The sequence below is a fragment of the Vipera berus genome (genome assembly GCF_964194415.1).
Source record: "Vipera berus genome assembly, chromosome: 6".
Taxonomy (NCBI): Eukaryota; Metazoa; Chordata; class Lepidosauria; order Squamata; family Viperidae; genus Vipera; species Vipera berus.
Genome location: NC_138208.1, coordinates 8328439 through 8334474, shown reverse-complemented (window position 1 = coordinate 8334474; position 6036 = coordinate 8328439).

The window sequence follows — 6036 nt, the reverse complement described above, 5'->3', positions numbered from 1 at the left end:
GGCCCTCAAGATTTAATAATCTCCCTTGTGTCAAATTAATCCAGTCACTTATTCCTGACAACGCAGCAGCTTCATAATATAATTTAAGATTAGGCATTTTAAGACCACCTCTTTCACGAGTATCCTGCATAATCTTAAGTTTAACTCGTGGCCTTTTCCCTGCCCACACAAATTTATTGATACCCCATTGCCATTCTTCCAAATTAGAGTCTTTTTTAAGGACCGGTATCATTTGGAATAAAAATAAAAATTTAGGCAGGACATTCATTTTCAGTGCTGCAATTCTTCCCAGCAAAGACAATTACAGTTTTTCCCAGCTCTCCAATTCTTTTTGAATTTTTCCCCATAACTTTTCATAATTATTTTTATATAACTTTGCATTGGAGGGTGACAAATACACCCCCAAATATTTAACCCTTTTAACAATCTCAAATCCAGTTAATCCTTCTAAAAGGGCCTTTTGCGGTACTGTCATATTTTTGGCCAAAATTTTTGTTTTTTGTATATTAACCTTAAATCCAGAAACCTTCCCATATTGCATTGTTATCTGCGGGTTTTTCGCACCCGGTGGGCTCCTCATGAACTTGCCAATAAATGAGGACACATCTCTCTGAGCGTTCTCGGGATGAGGGCCAAGACCGAAGTCCCAAGCTCTCTTTTATTGAGATACCAGCAACGCATCAGCAACAAGCAATCAGCAACAAGCAATTATCTAAATGTTTACATTTCAGCTATCCATCAAGCAGTTATCTTAAGGTTACAAATGGTTACATTTCAGCTATGCATCAAGCAATTATCTTAAGGTTATAAATCAGCTACATTTCTGTATGGAATGTCTTTGTTCCTGTAACTATCTTGTATGTGTTACTTTCTTGTACGTGTTCCAATGGGTGTCTGTCTGCACGTAGCAAGGTCATCTGATTTCTGGTAAGCTGCAACTTATGAACAGAAACGAAACTTGTCTCTGCCCTGAGCCAGACCTGCGCCATTTTATGTGAGCCTAAGGTGGAAATATCACAGGTTTCCTACATCTCCTCCTTTTTTGTTTTTTGACCCAAAGGGCTCAGGAGGACAGAGATGTGGTGCATTCCATTGCTAAGCATAAGGCTTTCTTTTGGTCCTCCTCGCCATCTGTGTCTAATACGAAGGAGGCCTTTTCAATGGCGCGGTCCGTAGTATTTGACTCAAGGTCTTCTTGAGGCAATAACTGATATTTTCTTTCCCACAAGGCATTTACATGCTTGATGGCACGTTGCTCTGCTATTAATGAAATGCTATTGGATATAGTTCTAACAAAAATAGGTAAAACACAAGGCAAAATAATACATCCTAAAGCAATCATACTAATTAAAGCTACAATAGCCTGCAAACCAGGTAATTTGGGAAACCAGGAGCCAAATAATTCCTGAAAGTTAAAACCATTCCATGTTTGAACAGGAACATGAGCTACTTTAATCATTTTATCTGTGATCTCCTGAATCACTTTCCCACTGTCATCAATTTCAATACAACAATTTGTAAGATTAAATTTTCCACATACCCCCCCTTCTTTAGCTAAGAGATAGTCCAGGGCCAATCGATTTTGCATAATATAAGTTCTTGATTTAGCACTTTCTTTTGCTAAATGGGTCATGGCTGAAACTGTTTCATGAGGACCCAGATTGTTGGGGGCAATAAGCTGACTTTGTAATAATGCCGCTTGGGGTGTGTGTGAAAGCCCTAATAAGCAGGCATATACATAGAATGAAGGCTACTGCTAAGCTTGTAAGCCGCCCTGAGTCTTCGGAGAAGGGCGGGATATAAATGGAATTAAAATAAATTAATAAAATTAGTGACAATTTCTACAACTGCTTGCAGCCGAATCAGACGATTGAGTAAGTAAATTGGGGTCCTATAGCCATAGGTCCCATCTTCTGCCCAAGTTGCAGGTCCATAAAAATGGATTATACGGTTGGGGGGCCATTCATTGTCTTTCCAAACACCCCGATGAATGTTTTTTTGTGTCTCGTTCACTACGGATGTTACCAATTTCTTCATAAACTGGAACACCCAACACTTGTCGCTGTTGGAGGGGCAAAAGGAAAAAGCTAGGCCTGATGGCTCCTAGAACACAAGAACCATACCAGTCCTTGGGAAGAAAATTATAAGCAAAACGTCCACAAATCCAATATAGGCCGGTAGGAGCTTTCCATTGCAAGGTGTTGTTTTCTGGATCTAACAGGAAGGCCATGTTTGTCATTTGTGCCAATGCGTTGTTGGGCTGTGAGTCCGAAGAACCTGACCACCAAGTATTGTTCTCCCAAGTCCCTTTGCATCTTAATGAGCCCACGTTACTATGGCGAAAATCAGTCTTTTTACGTTGGTAACAAATGTTGCCTACCAATTTGGTAGTTATAGCCCAAATTTCTTGTCCTTTCTGATTAAAGGTGTAATTGGCCTGATTTTCTAACATCTGAGTGTAATTGAGTTCATGGGCTTCCCATGGCCATTGTTCTCCCATATTAGTGCCCCCACACACAAAACAATTTTGTACCGTGAGCTCCTTTGCAATAGTTTCTACCAAGGCCAAAAACATGTTGTGAGCTCTAGGGGGAAGTACCAACCCCTCCATTTGTTGGCTTTCTTGATAATAAGAATGAAAAAGTGACTGACTAAGGGGATCTAAATTGTGCTGAATAATCTGGATTGTTAAGGTTACACTGGGGTCTGAGCCTGTTCCGTCGATACCCAGCCCATATTGATTGTTGACCCCTTTCCAGGAATGCGATCCCAACCAATTTTGTGGGACCAGGAATGTCAAATTTATTAAGTTGCAATTATGCTGGTGGCAGGAGGAGTTTGCTGGCAACCTGGTAATATAAAGTGTCTTATGCTGATTATACCTGGGTATGGTATCTGGATGGACAGTCATTCCTCGGGACTGAAAATCCACACATTTCCAGTCCCCACAATAGGTGCCTCTGCCGCAAGAGTCACGGTAGTCGGATCGTCGGGCGCATATATACTTTTCATTGTTGGAGTAAGTTCGCCGCCATTCTAAGGATCCGCATGTACTGGCCCCTTCGTCCATGGCTCTGCATGCATCAAAGATGACAGATTGAGAAGCCTCTTTGTTATAAAAATCATGACTAACCAGGAGAGCTGACCCTGCTTCAATTTTAATTGTGTATCGATGAGTGGGTCCCTTTGGATTGAAACATTGAATCTTACCAGCATCAGTACAGATGGAGTATGATGTACCATTATAGGTGCATTGATGTGAAAGTTTGGTTTTGCAAGATAGGTGAGTGTGAAAAATCAATGTTCTAGTTATGAGGGTGCCTTGTTTGGTGGTTACCATGCAAAGTTCACATTGTCCTTCAGTCTGAAGCACCGTGGTCGTATGAGTTGGTAATGTTAATGAAAAACCGATAAGAGTCACAAACCATATTGTCGTCTTTAGCGGGGTCCGTAGTTGTTTTTGTGGAGGCATGATATGGGCGAACATGACGACCGGGGATCCACAGCACTTTGTCTGGCAGTTGAATAGCTGCGTAGCCTCTGCCCCAGGTGATAACGTCTGCGGGGCCTTGCCAAGTCAGGTCTGGAAGTTGTCGGTACCAAACCTGTGGCTTAGGGAGATCTGAAGAAGAAGAAGAAGAAGAAAAATGCCGCTCTGCAGCTGTGGTTAAGGGATGGCCAGTCAAGTTTGAAAAGTTCAGAGTGTAGACTCGGGAGGCAAAGGTTAAGAGTTTCTTGCACTGCTGGGAGGTTGGGGTTTCGTTTTCCCCGTTCTGATTTTTATAGCGATCTAAAGCATGTTTCAAGGTTTGGTTAGCTCTTTCCACCAAGGCTTGGCCTTGGCTATTATATGGAATTCCAAATTTGTGTGTTATTTGCCAATGATGACAAAATTCTGCCATGGCTTGACTGCTATAAGCAGGGCCATTATCTGTTTTGAGTTCTTTTGGACATCCCAGCACTGCAAAGGTCCGAATACAATGATTAATGACATGTTTGGTGGCTTCTCCCCTTTGGGGGGTGGCCATGATGAATCCTGAAAAGGTATCAATTGAAACATGCAAATACTTCCATGGGGCAAATGGTGCATATTGTGTGACATCCATTTGCCAAATTTGGCAAGGCTCCAATCCCCTTGGATTGACACCCATAGGGATTGCAGTGGCTTGTTTGCTGCAGGTTGGACACTGTTGGCGAATTGCAATTGCCTCTGCAGCGGTGATGCCAAACTGCTTCTGCAAAGCTTTGGAATTTTGATGAAAATATGAATGACTTTCCCAGGGGGTGAGGGGTTGCAAGGAGCAGGCTGAAGGTCCGGGGGCAGCCTGATCTGCAAAATTGTTTCCCTCTTGCAAAAAACCTGGAAAAGGCTGATGACTACGAATGTGAGCAACAAAAACAGGATGTTGGCGTTCAAAAAGCAAATTTTGCAAGGTTAAAAAAAGTTGTAACAAATCTGGTTGAATGGATGGGGATAAATAAGATCTATAAATCACTTGAATTGTGTGATAAACATAAAAGCTATCCACAATAAGATTCAAAGGTTGAAATGAAAAAAGTTTGACAGGCCAAAATTGAAGCAGCCAGTTCAGCTTTTTGAGCTGACCGCTGGGGTGTTGTTTGCTTGGTTATCCATTGACCATTTTCCAACCAGGCACAGGTGCCACACTCCTTGCTACCATCTGCAAAAACTGTAACAGCAGAATGTAGGGGGTGAGGAGACAAGGGTGACAACCAGTCAATGGGTACAGTGCGAACAATTTGCAAACGATAATCGGGTGGTGGGTGGCAAGAAACCTTGCCATGCCAATCAGCTAAGGAAAATTGCAATTCACTTGAGGTTTGAAAAAATGATTCCCAAATTTGCAAAGACATAGGCACAAAAAGAGTGTCTATCTCCAGCCCAATCAAGGCTTTCGTTCGGTGACGGATTTTAAAAATCAATTGAGCCAATTGTGCTTCTCTGGTTAAAACAGAAACTTTGGGCGTATGGGATAAATGAATCCACTCCAAAATTTTCAATTGGTTAGCACGTTGAACAATAGCAGCAGTAAATAGTCCAGGCGTGTTTAAAATAGCAGCAAAAGGAACATCCGACTCCCATCATGCAACATCCACCTCTCACTTTCTTCTACTTCCCATGTTTCTCCCTTTCCATATTTCTATAGTACATTCTTGTTCCTTCAGCATTCTAAGGCTTGTGTTAAGTCATACAATTCATGCATGCAATTCACAAATCTGTGCAAACCAACTTAAAAACCACTTTTCTGTTTCTCCCTTCTATTATCCATTCATTCACTGCCCTTCTGCCACTCTGGCCTAACTTCTGTCTTTTCTGCTTCCACAGCTTCTATCAACTTTTGCATGAGCCAACTGTTTCTCTTAGCTATTAATCAGTCCTCTACATTTCTCTTCTCCAAAAATATTGAAGATTCCATAATCATATTTGGAGTCAGTGTATATGTTCCCCTTTTCCTTTATTAACAATCTCAGAGCCTGTTGTAAGGCATAAAATCCACAGGGTTAGTGCTGATTAAGGGAGGGAAATTCTCCCAGATATCACCTTCCATCAATGTGTCCTGCACACAGACACAAAAACATCAAAAACAAAAAAACAAAAACAAAAAACAACTCCACAAAAAGATTAAAGTAATTTCTTTTGGGTGATGTTTAACTAAAACTCAAAGATTTCCAAAAACTTGTCCAACAATTACTGTATCCTCTTTCCAAAAAAAAATTACAAGCTGAAACTGCAAGAGTGGGCATTACATTTCACACCCACCCCCCCTTCCTCAGACCAGAATTCTAAGAAGAAAAAAAAATGGTTAAAATGACCAGCCCCCCCCTTCTCTCTCTCTCTCTCTCTCTCCGGGGGGGGGGGCGGGAAGAGAAAGAGACAGGAGTAAAAGAAATTTTACAAAAATCTCACCACTAAAATTTTTTGCTGTCCTTCACATGCATTTTCCATAAATTCTCACGCACATTGTCCATGAAACTTGTCTCATTGTTTTTTTTGTTTTTTCATATACTTTTACA